The 15,842-nt window shown below is 43.0% G+C and overlaps 1 protein-coding gene across 3 annotated transcripts in view; it reads left to right on the plus strand.

The window, feature by feature from the left end:
• RYR3 (ryanodine receptor 3) overlaps positions 1 to 15,842 on the plus strand; it is a gene marked incomplete at its 5' end in the record, with an annotated part of 572,808 nt that overhangs the window by 409,522 nt on the left and 147,444 nt on the right. The window lies entirely within an intron of this gene.

Raw genomic sequence — 15,842 nt, forward strand, 5'->3', positions numbered from 1 at the left:
AATAGGTTGTGGGGTTTGGAGGGGGGGTGGTTTTTGGCTATGATTTTCCTAATATAACATCCCAGAGGAATTGGACCTTCTGTTTTTCAACATTCACAAACCTTGTTCAAATCATTTCTCTAATCCTTATAGTACACATGACTCCTACCATTTCGACCCATATTGAAACAAGATCATAATTTGTTCTGCAAGGCAGTTGACTGTCCATTACCATTAACATTTCAAGAGGAAGTTTGTCTGCATATTATAATCAGTCTGCTCCATAGTACCAAATTCTGCAAATACTTCACTGTCTAAAGTAGAAGGAATTTCCCAGGTTTAATATAGTTGCCTTTTATCTTATTCGCTGTTCCTATCCATCTTAGAACATGCTTTCAAATTATAGACTAGAGCAATAGACTGTCAAGATGTGATCAGTTTGTTTGAAAACACTGCTTTGGGGTTCATACATCTTATTGCCCTTTCTATTGACCTTCCATCTTTGTCAGACTATCTCTGAAGGGAAAGAATCCTCCGCACTTATCAGCAGAAGTGTAGAAGCCTCTGGAAGAGTGTCTGGGGTACTTGGCAGCAGTTGCACTGGCAACCCTTGGTTGGTCCTATTTGTCACCATGGCGGGGGGGTCTTTGGTGAGGACAGGCCAGCATGATTCAAAGGTCCAAAAAAGTGAGTTTAGACTCCCTTTGTGGTACTGCCAAAGCATAAATAAAAATAGGCTGAGCTGACTCATATTCCCTGTGGAGAGTCAGTTTTGAAAGTGGTTGCTTCTTTCTAACACAATATGTCACAACCAGGGGGTCCTCCAAGGTAACCGCTTCATGTTAGGTAAATGGAGTCACTTAGATTAAGTCACCTAGCTCTGTGAAGTCTCCCTAACTCTAAGAATGGTGTCCAGGCTCTAAGGACTGCAATCTTTAGCATTGCTACCCTGGGCCTCAGGCAGAAAGATTATGTTCTGTCTGTTCTGGCAGGATGTGCAAACCTGAAAGGCTACCCCAGCATGAGACTCCATGGTGCACCCCATGCTGCTTCCATTCCACAAGCAGAATTCTGAGAGGTTCAAGCTTTGTGTCATAAGTCTTCTTTCCTGCAGTCTCAGAAGTAGAAATAGAAGGTGGCCAAGCATGTCTGGTTGTCAGCATATGGGTTCCCTGCCAGATGTTCCAGGGACATAAAGCTCCTCACTCAGGGCTGACATTTTAAGAGAAAATCTTGGGGATGGTTTAACTGCCATACCCCCCAAAACTGTTTTTCACTTGACTGAATAGAAATGATGTTTCTGAATGCGTAGCCAGTTGCCATAAAGGTTTCTTTTTTTTTTTTACATCTTTATTGGAGTATAATTGCTTTACAATGGTGTGTTAGTTTCTGCTTTATAACAAAGTGAATCAGTTATACATATACATATGTTCCCATATCTCTTCCCTCTTGTGTCTCCCTCCCTCCCTCTCACCCTCCCTATTCCACCCCTCTAGGTGGTCACAAAACACCAAGCTGATCTCCTTGTGCTATGTGGCTGCTTCCCACTAACTATCTGTTTTACATTTGGTAGTGTATATATGTCCATGCCTCTCTCTCGCTTTGTCACAGCTTACCCTTCCCCCTCCCCATATCCTCAAGTCCATTCTCTAGTAGGTCTGTGTCTTTATTCCTGTCTTACCCCTACGTTCTTCGTGACATTTTTTTCCCTTTAATTCCATATATATGTGTTAGCATACAGTATTTGTCTTTCTCTTTCTGACTTACTTCACTCTGTATGACAGACTCTAGGTCCATCCACCTCATTACAAATAGCTAAATTTTGTTTCTTTTTATGGCTGAGTAATAATCCATTGTATATATGTGCCACATCTTCTTTATCCGTTCATCTGATGATGGACACTTAGGTTGTTTCCATCTCCTGGCTAATGTAAATAGAGCTGCAGTGAACATTTTGGTACATGACTCTTTTTGAATTATGGTTTTCTCATGGTATATGCCCAGTAGTGGGATTGCTGGGTCATATGGTAGTTCTATTTGTAGTTTTTTAAGGAACCTCCATACTGTTCTCCATAGTGGCTGTACCAATTCACATTCCCACCAGCAGTGCAAGAGTGTTCCCTTTTCTCCACACCCTCTCCAACATTTATTGTTTCTAGATTTTTTGATGGTGGCCATTCTGACTGGTGTGAGATGATATCTCATTGTAGTTTTGATTTGCATTTCTCTAATGATTAATGATGTTGAGCATTCTTTCATGTGTTTGTTGGCAGTCTGTATACCTTCTTTGGAGAAATGTCTATTTAGGTCTTCTGCCCATTTTTGGATTGGGCTGTTTGTTTTTTTGTTATTGAGCTGCATGAGCCGCTTGTAAATTTTGGAGATTAATCCTTTGTCAGTTGCTTCATTTGCACATATTTTCTCCCATTCTGAGGGTTGTCTTTTGGTCTTGTTTATGGTTTCCTTTGCTGTGCAAAAGCTTTGAAGTTTCATTAGGTCCCATTTGTTTCTAATCCTTTAAAATATTGGTAACTTTGCTCATGTTATTGCTTATGATTTCTCTTACCCTTGCATTTGATAAAATATTAAAAGTTTAGATAATGAGAATTGCATGCTCTAGTGAACTGACCGTTTACCAAATACTTCATATATATTAGTTTACTGCTGTTAGTTTTTTTTCACTCCTCCATTGTGTACGTGGTGAACATAGGACTCGGAAGAGTTAAGGGATACTTGTTCATTCACTAATTCTTTCCACCCTTACCTGGTTCCAGAAAAATTTCCAGATCTAGAATGTCAACAAGATGAGTAGAGCTGTGACTTGATGGGTCTTCTGACTCTGATTCCACGCTGTTTCCATTGTCCCATGACACGACATTTGCCAAAGAATTTTTCAGCATATGTATCCATGAGCCCTCAAGCCACATATTACACGTATTATCAATACATACAGAATGGCTTCGTACAAGCTTCATCTTTTTATCTCGCTTACTGCATCTGTGAGGTAACTCACTCCTGTGACTCATTGTTATGCATAGGAATCTGAACCCAACAGAAGTCAAAATTTTAACGTCAAAAAGTTAACCCAGGGCTTCCCTGGTGGCGCAGTGGTTGAGAGTCTGCCTGCCGATGCAGGGGACACGGGTTCGTGCCCCGGTCCGGGAAGATCCCATATGCCGCGGAGCGGCTGGGCCCATGAGCCATGGCCGCTGAGCCTGCGCGTCCGGAGCCTGTGCTCCACAACAGGAGAGGCCACAACAGTGAGAGGCCCGCGTACCGCAAAAAAAAAAAAAAAAAAAAGTTAACCCAGCCAAAGATCTGGACTCAGGGTTTTCAGGGCAGGTGGTGCAACTTGTCCTCTACGAGCAGTTGGTGTTGGCCAGATAAACTGCAGGGGACCTCAGCTTTTAGGAAAGAGAAAGCAAGTGTCCTGAAACCCATAAGAATCCTGCTAACTGGTTCAGGGTTACAGGGATTTGCCCCAACGAATTCCAAGTCATATTGTGATGGAAGTTTTTGCAATCTGATCAAAAGATTATATGATAGTGAAGAGGTTAAAAAAAAAAACAAACCTCTAACAGTAGCAGCCCACCATACTGGCACATTTCTTTTTTAATATCCCTATCCATCACATGCCCTAGAAAATCTTTTGCCTGTTCATTGGAGGCCAGTGCTTCTCGCACACTACAGTTTTAGTAGGGTTTCCTTGAATATAAATCTGTAGCCCCTGAGTTATCCCTCCAGAAGAGGCCAACCAGCTCTTTCTGCTAAATTCTAAATTTAGCAAAATAAAAATCACCTGTCACTTCACAGCTCAAAGTTGGTGCCTTCCTGACCTCTGTCATTCTCTGAGCGCTTTCTCCGTGGCAGGTTTCTTCATAATCTCTCTGCAAAGAAAGCTGCTACCTGTATCAGCTCTCACCCAGTCACTGAATAACCTGAGCCCTAGACCAAAATTCACCCCCCACCTAAATGCTGCAGCCTTTTCTCATGCTGAGGAGGGGAAAAATGTCTACTGATCACCACCAAAATAAGTCTTGGGCCCCAACACATATACTCACACACAAAGTAAGATAACTTAGCAGTAGGTATATCTGTGGCACTCAGGCAGTATTTCTAGGCCTCTTTAGATTCTCTCCAAACAGCTTCTCCCTGAGACATACACACACAGATACCTCCTCCATGTTGTCTTTTTTTCAATCTTCTCCTCCATCACCCTGCCCCGCCACATTGTGGAATTTCAAACAGGGCATGTGTGACTTTCCACCTCAGGTGGAGTATCTGTATACCTGTTTATTTTCTTACTGGGACTTAGTACTGGGACCACACCTTACTTGTTTCCACATTCAGCTCATCGGCACAAATCTTTTTGACTTCCAATGCATGTTAGTCATTTGAGGCTTACAAAGATGAAGAAAACAGGGACCTCACAGACAAAGGAGTGAATATGTGTGGACAGGCAACTCGATAAAACATGAGGTCACATGTGCTACAGTAAAAGTACAGATAAAGGACAGTAGGTGACCAGAGGAGGGGGATTGGAAAAGTGTCCATAAAGAACATAGATGGGTAGATATATAAGGGAGAGGTATTTTTGGTGAAAGGAGCTACTTCAACAAAGCCCAGAGGCAAAAAAGAATTCATATTCCAAGAGTGGCAAGGAGTTGAGATTGGCTGAATTATAAGAGTAGAATAAGGAAGAGTGGAAAGGTAGGGTGGTGTTAGAGCAGAGTGTCTTGAAAAATCCAGCAGTTAAACTGTATTCAGTCTTGGAGTGTGACATGTTACTGTTCCTGTGTATTTTATACTACTTGGCCTTACAGCTGCTGGGGGGAGGCGTTGACATTTACATGGTACCCACTGTGTCCTGAGCATTGTCTTAAGCACTCTGTAAGTATTACCTCATTTAATTCTCACAACGAAAATATGCAGTTGACGGTATTATTCCTGTTTGCAGTTGAAGAAACTGAAGTAAAGACAGATTAAATAACTTTCCAGAGTCACACAGGGGTGGCATAAAAATTCAAACCTTTGTCCACCTGAGTCTAATTCCCATCCATATTATTTATATAATAACATTATAGCAATGACTATGAAAGGTTCTTGAGGACTAAATTATTCTTTTATTCAGTAATAGTGAGGTAGGGACTTCCCTGGCGGTCCAGTGGTTAGGACTCCATGCTTCCACTGCCGGGGACCCGGGTTCAGTCCCTGGTCAGGGAACTAAGATGCCGCAAGCTGTGCAGTGTGGTGTGTGTACACACACACACACACACACACACGCACACACACACACACACACACACACTTTTTAAAAAATAATGAGGTAGGTTTTGTTTTTTTTTTTTCTTTTTTTTGTGATACACGGGCCTCTCACTGTTGTGGCCTCTCCCGTTGTGGAACACAGGCTCCGGACGTGCAGGCTCAGCAGCCATGGCTCACGGGCCCAGCCGCTCCGCGGCATGTGGGATCCTCCCGGACCGGGGCATGAACCCGCGTCCCCCGCATCGGCAGGCGGACTCCCAACCACTGCGCCACCAGGGAAGCCCCTGAGGTAGTTACGAGCACAGGACTCTGGAGTTAGGCTGCCTGGTCTTAAATTCTTGCTCTGCCACTCTCACTGTGAGAGTGAACATGTGACCACGTCTCTGTGCCTCAGTTTTCTCATTGTTACAATGGACATAGTGTTAATGCTTCCCTCGTTTGGTTGATGCGATGATTAAATTAGTAAATGTATGCAAAGTGCTTTAAAGTGTGCCTGGCACAGAGTGAGCACTAATTTCAAACATTTTTTGGCTATTAAAATGTTTGTTGATCACCTGCCATATCTCAGACACTGTATTTAGCACTGGTCAATCTATTTTAGCAAGATAACCATCCAAAGGACTGCAGCGGGGATACATTGGAGGTATGGGGGCCCATTGGGACATCACTGCAGTGCCCTAGATGAGAAGTTCTGAGGACTTAAATAAGGGTGGTGTGGTAGGCAGGATAGTGATCCCACAGATGTCCATATCCCTGGAACCTATATATATGTTAAATGACAAAGGGAAATTTAATTGCAAAAGGAATTAAGGCTGCTTATCAGCTGGCCTTAAAGTAGGGAAATCTCCTCGATTTCTGGAGTGGACCCAAAGTAATCACAAGGGTCCTTAAAAGTGAAAGAAGGTGGCAGACGAGAGTTAGAGGGTTGGGGACATGAGCAGGGCCTGGCTCAAGTCTCCTGGTGGAAGAACCCATGAGCCAAGGAATGCCAGAAGCCTCTAGAAGCTAGAAAAAGCAAGGAAATGGATTCTCCCTTAGGGCCTTCAGAAAGAAATGCACTCTGCCACACCATGATTTTAGCCCAGTCTGGGTTTACCCATATCTGGGTCAGACTTCTCATCTCTAAAACTGTTAAGATAGTAAATTGGTATTGTTTTGCCACCAAGTTTGTGCTGATTTGTCACAGCAGGAAAAAAAATTTAATACAGGTGTTAACAGCAAGAAGTGATCTCAAGGGGTCAGACACATCCTAAAAGTAGGGTTGGCATATCTTGGCCACCAGTTGGAAATAGGAGGCAGAGGAAGGGGTTACAGATGGTCTTTGCATTGCTGATGGGACAGGATGGGTGACTGTGTTAACAGACATGGGGGTGGGGGGAGGCAGACCTTAACTTCTATGTAGCTCCATAGGAGACACAAGAAGATTTTCCACACCTGGTCTCAATCTACTGGCTAGCCCTGCATGGCTGATGAAACAGGCATTGTGAGTCCTAGCTTAGAGATGAGGAAGTGGAGAATCCGAGGCATTCGGTGACTTGCCCGCCGATAGATGGCACAGTAGGGTCAGAACTCATTGTGATCATGCACTGGCTCCCAGTCCAGAGCGCCACAGAGATCCATGCATAACAGGTGTTCTGCCTCTGTTTGATCAGTCGATGTGAGGCCCACCCTCGGAGTAGCTTGCATTCTTGTGATGGAGAAGAGAGTCTGTCAGGAGAGGGAAAAACTACCATCGACTGAGCACCAGCTTTGTGCCAGGTTCTGTGCTAGAACCTGAGTTTTACCTTATCTGAGTTTATCCCACAGCAAACAGCCAGATATAGTGGCAGCCAGATTCCCACTTTGTACACTAGGCAGCTAAGCCTGAGAGAAGCAAAATGATTTGGACAAGGTTCTTGCAACATGTGAAAAAGAGGCCAAGATGGGAATCAAGCTCTGCATCCAGGGCAGGGACCCTGCTCTTTCAGAACTGTGCAGGGATGCTGGGCGAGGGCGGGAGGGAGAGAAGGGGAGGCCAGGAAAGCACAGACATCAAGGATGCATGGCTGGGAGTTTGCCTCACCGTCAATTTATTCTCCACAGTGAATAAGACATAAAAACTAAAATGAAAGCAATTTGAGTGCTTTCCCAACAGAGTAAAGACAGACACCTCAGGTCCCTGAGTCCTTTGCTGTCCCATCTGTGCTTCATCTTCATTTCAGAGATTTCCCTCCCTAACACATCAGCAAACATCATCTGTTCTCTCTGTTCTCTTTACCCTGTTGTCATCATCGGTCATTTAATCGCCTGAGTGTTTTTGAGAAAGTGATTATGAGGCTGGTTGACTATTTTAGAAACAACAGGCTAATTATCTCCATATGATGGATGAGACCCCAGGAGGCTGCAGAGATGGGCTGGCAGAACCGGCACCGTGAGCCCCACTGGTGCTTTGCGGGGCTGCCTCTAACGGGAGGGGGTGGCCAGCCAGCTGGGGAAACGGTCCTGGGGATGAAGCTGTCTGCTTCACAAGTGGGGATGCTCTGGCCAAGGTAGAAAACCACTGAGGGAGGGAAACAGATTTAGCAGAAATAGCCAACCTCCACGAGACTGTCCCCATATGGCGTGCCCTGAGAGCCAAGGTCCAGGGCAGCCAGGCCAGCGAGACTGGGCAGTTTGTAGGGTCCAGTTGTGCAGAGGTGAGAGGCTCCGTCTCCTGTACAGCACTCACTCCCCCACTGCCTCAGCAGACCCGCTATTTACAAGATCCTTGGTTCGTTTATTAAATTGAAGTGCTTCTTTGCCAACATAAAAAATAAAGTGAGGGGCTTCCCTGGTGGCGCAGTGGTTGAGAGTCCGCCTGCCGATGCAGGGGACGCGGGTTCGTGCCCCAGTCCGGGAAGATCCCACATGCCGCGGAGCGGCTGGGCTCGTGAGCCATGGCCGTTGAGCCTGCGCGTCCGGAGCCTGTGCTCCGCAACAGGAGAGGCCACAACAGTGAGAGGCCCGTGTACCCCCCCAAAAATAAAAAATAAAGTGAGGATTAGTCTAACAACGGCCATCTGTGTTGGAGAAACTCAGTTCCTGCCGCATCTGTCCTTTCTATTCTTACATGGTGGTCATGAGGGTTAAGTGATAATTCAGATACAGCATTTAGCACAGAGTCTGACACACAGGAAGCTCTTAGTAAATATTGGCTACTACTGTTGTGAGAAGTAGAATGTTCTAGAAAGCAGCCTGAACTTTTATCCTTATTCCTCAGCCAAGGAAGCCCGTAGAGAAGGAAACAAGTAGACATGTCCCAAAATTAAATGGAGAGCTGAGATGAACAAGAGCTGGGTGCTTTCTTCGATGTTCAGCTTGCTGCAGAGTCAGGCGGTGGGGCGCTTGCGCATCACATGCCTCTGGGGGTCTGACAGCCAGTGCCTGTTCATTGGGCCCCGTCGTAAACAGAGTGGTTCTTTCTTAGAACAACAATGTCCAGTTGTCTTTGCAGGCTTTGCCTTTCAGGTTTTCAGGGCCTTGTGACCTTGTTCTCAGTGATCTGAATAGTATCCTTGTTCTACTGAAATGAGGCAAAAGTGGCACCAAGTGCACAGCCCGAGACAGAGAGGCACCAGGCAAGTTCAGAGAAATTAGCATGATGAATTTTCCAAATCTCCTTGGAGTGGATGGATTTAACTTTCTCCCTGACCTTCTCTGCTCAGAAGTCTAGGTATTTGGATACTTTGTAACACAGACCAGACTTTCAGCCCGGAGGAAGCTCTGGAGCTCAGAGCACAGAGGGCATGAGACTTTCCCCGGTAAATCTTCCCAACTAAATCTGGAGAGTGTTATTGTGCCATCAGACCCCTGACATAGGAAGGGCTCTTTCTCCTCCAGCAATCAGGACAGTCATCAGAAGGGCCATCAAGTTTCCACAGCTCATCTCCTCGATGTAAGTGATTAGCAGTGTGCAGTGATGCTTTGATAATGACCACTTCCTCACCATGGTCAGTAACTGCTGGCATTTTAAGATTTTACTTCCTCAATCTCAGGTTTTACTATTAGTAAGAGCAAGCTGGGTAACATCATGGGTAAGAGCAAGCTGGGTAGCATTAAAAAGCAGTGGTAAAATTCTTGGTGCTCATCAGTTTTACCCAATGAAGCCATAGGCATTCATTCACCATTTTAATAAATTAGAACTACCCTTTCAAGAGCTCAGTGGGTTGGATAGACACAGAATCATAGAATATAAAGCCACAAGTGACTTGACTTCATAGAAGTGAACAGAGACACAGAGAGGTAAAGCATCTTGACCAAAGTCACACAGGCAGAGCGGGAACAAAGTACCCCGCACTCTTGTCACTAGACCACACTCCCATTCATTTTCTTCAACATGGATTTTATATTGTTCACTTCATTTTATTGGTGAAGAATCCAAGGCTCTGAGAGAGTAACTCATGTGCCCAGCTCAGAGTCATTTAGAAAAAGAGCTAAAACTTTATGATTTTCAGGATTTATTTCTGAATCCATTTTGGAGTTTATTAAGAGAACATCTAAGCAGTATAATATAAATTTAAAGCATTAATAAAGATAACTATTTTTCTGAATTTTATGAAGCTATTGAGAGTAAGCAGCACTAGAATGGTAAAGTAGATGGGTTTAGATTCCAGCAGGCAAGGTTAGAATCCCTGCTTGCTCATTGACTACTTATGACTTTAGACAAATTTCTGTAACTTCTGTATGTTTCAGTTTTCTTCTCTGTAAAAAAGAGAATAATAATTCCTACTTCACGGGGTAAGGGAAGGGAATATAAGAATTCACTAAAGCAGTGCTCAGTTTAATGTTCTGATACTTAGAAGTTGGTATCCCTCTCAGCTTCTGAAGTGAATATACGAAGCACAGGTCATACGTCAGAACTTCACCTCCACAATTATCATTTCAGAGGCTTTCATCAAAAAAAAAGAACAGAAAACCCAATTCAGGTAGAGTAGCTGACAAGGGACTTTTTTGACTGGCGTACCTGGAGGTTTAGAGATGGAGCCAGGCCCTGGCTGAGTTAATCCCTTGGCTCTGCTCACGTCCCCAGCCAGCATGGTGGCTGTAGTTCTGGCCCTTACATCCATGCATTACAGTGTCCAAGGGAAAAGCAAGAAAGTTTCTTCTGCCCTGATTTTCGAGGCAAGGATCCTGAGATCACCTTTGATTGAAGAACTGGATCATGGGTCAACTTATGAAGCGATGAGTGTGACCTAGAAGCTAACATGTGCTGGTGACTTAGTCAACAGAGCCACCTTTGTAGTGGTGTTGGGTCCTTTCACAGAGGAACATGGGCCATAAGGCAGAAGAGAGGCAGATATCGGTACAAAAGCAGGGTTCTGTTAAGAAGGAAGGATGGTCAAATGGATGCTGGCTCAGTGTCAGGAATATTCATTATGCCATGATGGTCATCACCTTCAGCATCTTTCATATACTCAGCGGGTAGTGTTGAGATGTAGGTATTTCTACCCTTGATGTTCAGAGGGGGAGTAGCGGCCAAAAAGCTGTGTTATGGGAACTAGAGAATGTGCTGTCTGTGATGTGTGTACGTTATCTAATGGGCCATAACGGGTCTACGGTAGGTACTTTCTGCGTTTGATGTTGTTCTCGTTGGACACAAGCTCTGGGCCAGATCCAGAGAGACTTTGCTTTTGTCAGCAACCCTGTCCTTTATTTACTCCAGTTGCCTCATAAAAAATTTAGAAAACCGCCTCTCTCTCAGGTCCCAGTGTCTGTAGTACTTGCTCACTGAGATGCTCCAGTCTGATTTGGAGCTTCAGGAACACAGTCAAATATCCTCAACCCAGGGCTTCCTATCCATGGAACTATATTAGTTTCCTACTGCTGGTGTAACAAATTACCACAAACTTGGTGGCTTAAAACAACACAAATTTGTTATCACCCAGCTCTGGAGGTCACAAGTCTAAAATGGGTTAGTAGCATTGCAGTCCTCTGGAGAGAATCCGCTTCTTGCCTTTCCCAACTTCAAAAGCCCTCCTGCATTTTTTGGCTGGTGGCCCCTCCAGCAGAGGTACCGGTCCAACCTCTGCTTCTGTCATCACAAGTCCTTCTCTGACTCTAACCGTCCTGCCTCCCTCTTAAAAGGACACTTGTGATTACATGGAGGCCACCCAGATAACCCGGGATAATCTTCCCATCTCAAGATCCTTAACTTAAACACATCTGCAAAGTATCTTTGCCATGTAAGGTAACTTATTCACAGGTTCTGAGAATTTAGAACTCAACATCTTGGCAGGGGTGTAGAGGGGCATTATTCACCCTACCCCAGGGAGGAAGAAAGCAGAGGTCAAAATACACTTGTTCTTTCTACTAGGAATTCATCTACCAACTGTTACGCCTCCAGAGCATTTGCAGCATGCCACAAGCTGACTTTTTAATCACGTAGAATTTAAAAATAAGTATACGTGATTTAGAGACACATAATTGTTTTTCTTTTCCCATTGTAAGTGTGAGCATTATAAATTGCTTTCTAAGTTTAAACTAAGGGCAGTGCCGTTTTGTTTGCGCCTTCTCCACAATGTAATCGGGAACACTTTTTCTTCCAAACTGACTCAGATTTAAGAGCACACTCAAAGAAATGTAACACCAGCATAGGTTTGGAATCTGTAAGCTGCAGGGATTTGCTTTGCCAGTGGCCAACATCTGCTGTCTGATAATAAGCATGCACTCCATTGTTTGATGGCCACTTGGACTGTGGTCTAAATTTAGAGATGAAAAGATTCTTTTCAGACCTCGGAAGCCTAAAAATTTAAACCTGCACCGTGAGAATAAATGGCCTTTCTCTTGTTGTAGTTGGCATGGCAAAGCTGGTAATTTGACCATTTAGAAAAGCGTTATACCAAGTATGATGGGTGACTCCCTAGAGAATTTGTTTGCTAGGTTCACAGAATGGTTGGGCTTGAGGTCCTGAGGTCCAGTAGGAGGTTACCAAGTGACAAGAGGAAGGAAATAAACAACTTACCAACAAATGACTACCTGGGCTCCCAAACCGGTGTACTAAGGCTAGCTCTAATTTGAAGACACTCTAATCCTTTCTTCTTATGTGGAATGTCTGACTAGTCGAGAAATTAAGTAGTGAAGTAGCTGTTTTTCTTTTAGGCTACCTTTCAGTCATCAGGTCTCCCTAAACAATACAGTGCCTTAGAAATATTTCCACTCTGAGTTAGCCTGAGCAATCATTTAAAATGCGGTTTCTAGATCATATACTTGATATAGTTGCCTAGATTTGACTATCCCTAATTAGACTAATTACAAAAGTAAGGTGTGAGTCAGAATGTTAATAATTTCATAAGTGAAGCCGTTTATAATCATCAAGGAAACCACATGTACATGTCTAGCATCCCAAAGGCGTTCTGTTTCATAGGATTTTTTATCTCTCAACAGAAAAATAAGGGCTTGGTTACATATCTTTCTTTCTTTTTCGATTTTGAAAAGAGCACGCTAGCTTTTTTAAAACCCCATGAGCTGAACCATCCAGTTCACTTGACAAGGCCTTCTTGGAACAGGTAAATTGGTGGATAAAAATCCTAGCACTGCAACCAAGACTGGGGAAGCAATTTTATCACATGGGGTGGAGGTTCTGAGTGGAGCAATTAGGCGTGTGCGCACATTATGAGAAAGTAACAGGGGCCAGAACATGATGGCAAACAGTAGATTGACCTCTCCACCTCACCTTTACCTTATTCCCAGAGTCTCGCCCCCTTCAGGGGATGTATTTCTTTTCTTTACTTTTCTTTTTTTTTTTGTAGTTTTAGCAATTTTTTCCCCATTGATTAACAGTGTTGTGTTAGTTTCAGGTGTACAACAAAGTGATTCACTTATACATATACAAGTATCTATTCTTTTTCAGATTCTTTTCCCATATAGGTTATTACAGAATATTGAGTAGAGTTCCCTGTGCTCTACAGTAGGACCTTGTTGGTTATATATTTTAAATATAGCAGTGTGTGCATGTCAATCTCAAACTCCCAATCTACCCCTGCCCCCCGCCCCGTTCCCATAACCATAAATTCGTTCTCTAAGTACCGAAACAGACTCACAGACATAGAGGTGTGTTTCTTATGAACACCAGAGTGTCTTTAGTCATTAAAGGACAGTATTTCCAAAGATGAATTTAGAAAAACAGCAGAAATGAAATCAATATTTAGTTGTATCTGTCTCTGCTTAAGAGATTCAAATATATCTCGAGAATCGCCTCCGTTTGCTTTGTTGAAAATCCTTCCAAAATTGTCAGCACTCTCCCATTGATACCAGAAAAAAAAGATAAGTATTTACTATGTGAACTACTTGTGTGAATCATATTTTGAAGGGAAATGGCATTCTAAACCATTGGAATGTCTTTTCTCTCAGATCGTTTTGTATCTCCCTTAGAGGGACCCTCTTAACTTCATGATAGAACTTTCCCCTCCCTTCTTCTTTAGTCTCCATGTAATGTGGACCTATTCTAGAAACATAAAGAACTTTAGATAAAGGACTCATTAGGGAAAAAAGTAAGAAGAGAAGATCTGATCATTTCTCTTCTCTGATTTCTTTTGGGTATATGTATTACAATGGAAGTTGTACCTTCTTATAAGTTGTCTTATGTCTAAATGTCTTAGGCAACACAGTTTCGCCCATTATTTTACACTTTATTTCTTCTTCACATGTATGTATTTAGTTTTCCCAGCTAGGCTGCTGTGGGTAATTACTGTGTCTTGAAATAGTTTCATATAGAGTTCTTTACTCAAAATTGGGCACATAACAAATTATCCTTCTATTAATAAGCTTATTTAGGAGGGACACAACTGGAAGTAGTTCAGCTACTAAGATGAGGAGAGGCAGAAACAGGTGAGTGACGTCTGTCCTGAGGCCTAGATATACATGGCCTCCAGAGCAAAGCCTTCTGGAATTGACAACCGTGGTTTCCAGCGTTAATGAGAGTGAAGTCTTTGCTGAAAGGTAAGCTAATGTTGGGAGCAGAGGTTTAATGCCGCCCTCTGCAGCCTGAAGCCCACCTTTTCTCTGTGCACCCCATTGTACTGGCCGCAGAGCAGGCTGCAGAAGGCCCAGCAACCTGTGTATCAAAGGTACCCGGCCCCCTCCTTGCTCCCAAGGTGACTGATCTTCAACCCAAATGGAAGAGGGAAGCATTTAGGGCCCTTCAAGCTGGCGGGAAGCCCTTTGGTGATGAATGGGTAACGGCTGGGCCCCTTGCCGACTGCCGGGATTCAATTTTCGAGATAATGATTCTTTAATCTTCACTTTAATTCTCAATGTGAGCTGTCTTACTCTTTTTATACTCTCATTTAATCTACCTCCTATCCAGAAACAAACAGAGAACGCTTCCTAAGCTGCACTTTTCAAGGTTCAGGTCTCAGCCACTTGATTAGAATCACATAGCCTAATGGAACAGGGTTTCATCTTAGCTGTAGGGAAAGCTTTGCTTTCCAATCACAGCCATCACCTAACATAGGCCTTTTATAGAGACCACTGATTCTCTAAATTTTGGTCTTAAGACCCCTTTATGCTCTTAAAAATTACCAAGGATCCCAAAACGCTTTAGTTTATGAGGATTATATCTATCACGTTACACATTTAAAACTGAATTAGAATTAGAATTGTTTTAAATTCTAATTTATTATCAGTTTTATGAGAAAATGATTATTTGTTAATTCCTTTAAAAATAATAAACCCAATTATGCTTAGTGAAATAAGTCAGAGAAAGACAAATACAGTGTATTATCACTTATATGTGGAATCTTAAAACTAAAACAAACAAATGAATATAGCAAAACAGAAACAAACTGACAGATACAGAGAACAAACTAGTGGTTACCAGTGGGGAGAGGGAAGAGAGGAGGGGATTAAGAGGTACAAACTACTATGATAAAATACATAAGCTGCAAGGATATATTGTACAGCACAGGGAATATAGCCAATATCTTTTTTTTTTTTTAAGGATGGGGTTTTTTTGTTATTTATTTATTTATTTTTGGCTGCATTGGGTCTTTGCTGTTGCGTGTGGGCTTTCTCTAGTTGCGGCGAGCGGAGGCTACTCTTCGTTGCAGTGTGCAGGCTTCTCATTATGGTGGCTTATCTTGTTGCAGAGCACAGACTGTAGGTGCATGGGCTTCAGTAGTTGTGGCTCGTGGGCTCTAGAGCACAGGCTCAGTAGTTGTGGCGCACGGGCTTAGTTGCTCCGCGGCATGTGGAATCTTCCCGGACCAGGGCTCGAACCCGTGTCCCCTGCATTGGCAGGCGGATTCTTAACCACTGTGCCACCAGGGAAGCCCGCCAATATCTTATAATAACTTTAAATGGAGTATAATCTATAGAAATATTGAATCACTGTGTTTTACACCTGAAACTAATATATTATAAATCAACTGTACTTCAATAAATAAATTAAATAATAATAAATAGTAAATCCATTACATGTTATATAAAATACTTCTATGAAAAACAACTGAATTTTTAAAAATTAAAAAAATGATGAGTGACATTGTTTTGCATTTTTATAAATCTTTGTCTGACTTAGAAGAGAGCTAGATTCTGGTTTTTTTTTTTTTTTTGAATTCTTATATCTGGTTAAAGAATTGCCC

This window comes from Mesoplodon bidens (assembly GCF_964165515.1).
Source record: "Mesoplodon bidens genome assembly, chromosome: 3".
Taxonomy (NCBI): domain Eukaryota; kingdom Metazoa; phylum Chordata; class Mammalia; order Artiodactyla; family Ziphiidae; genus Mesoplodon; species Mesoplodon bidens.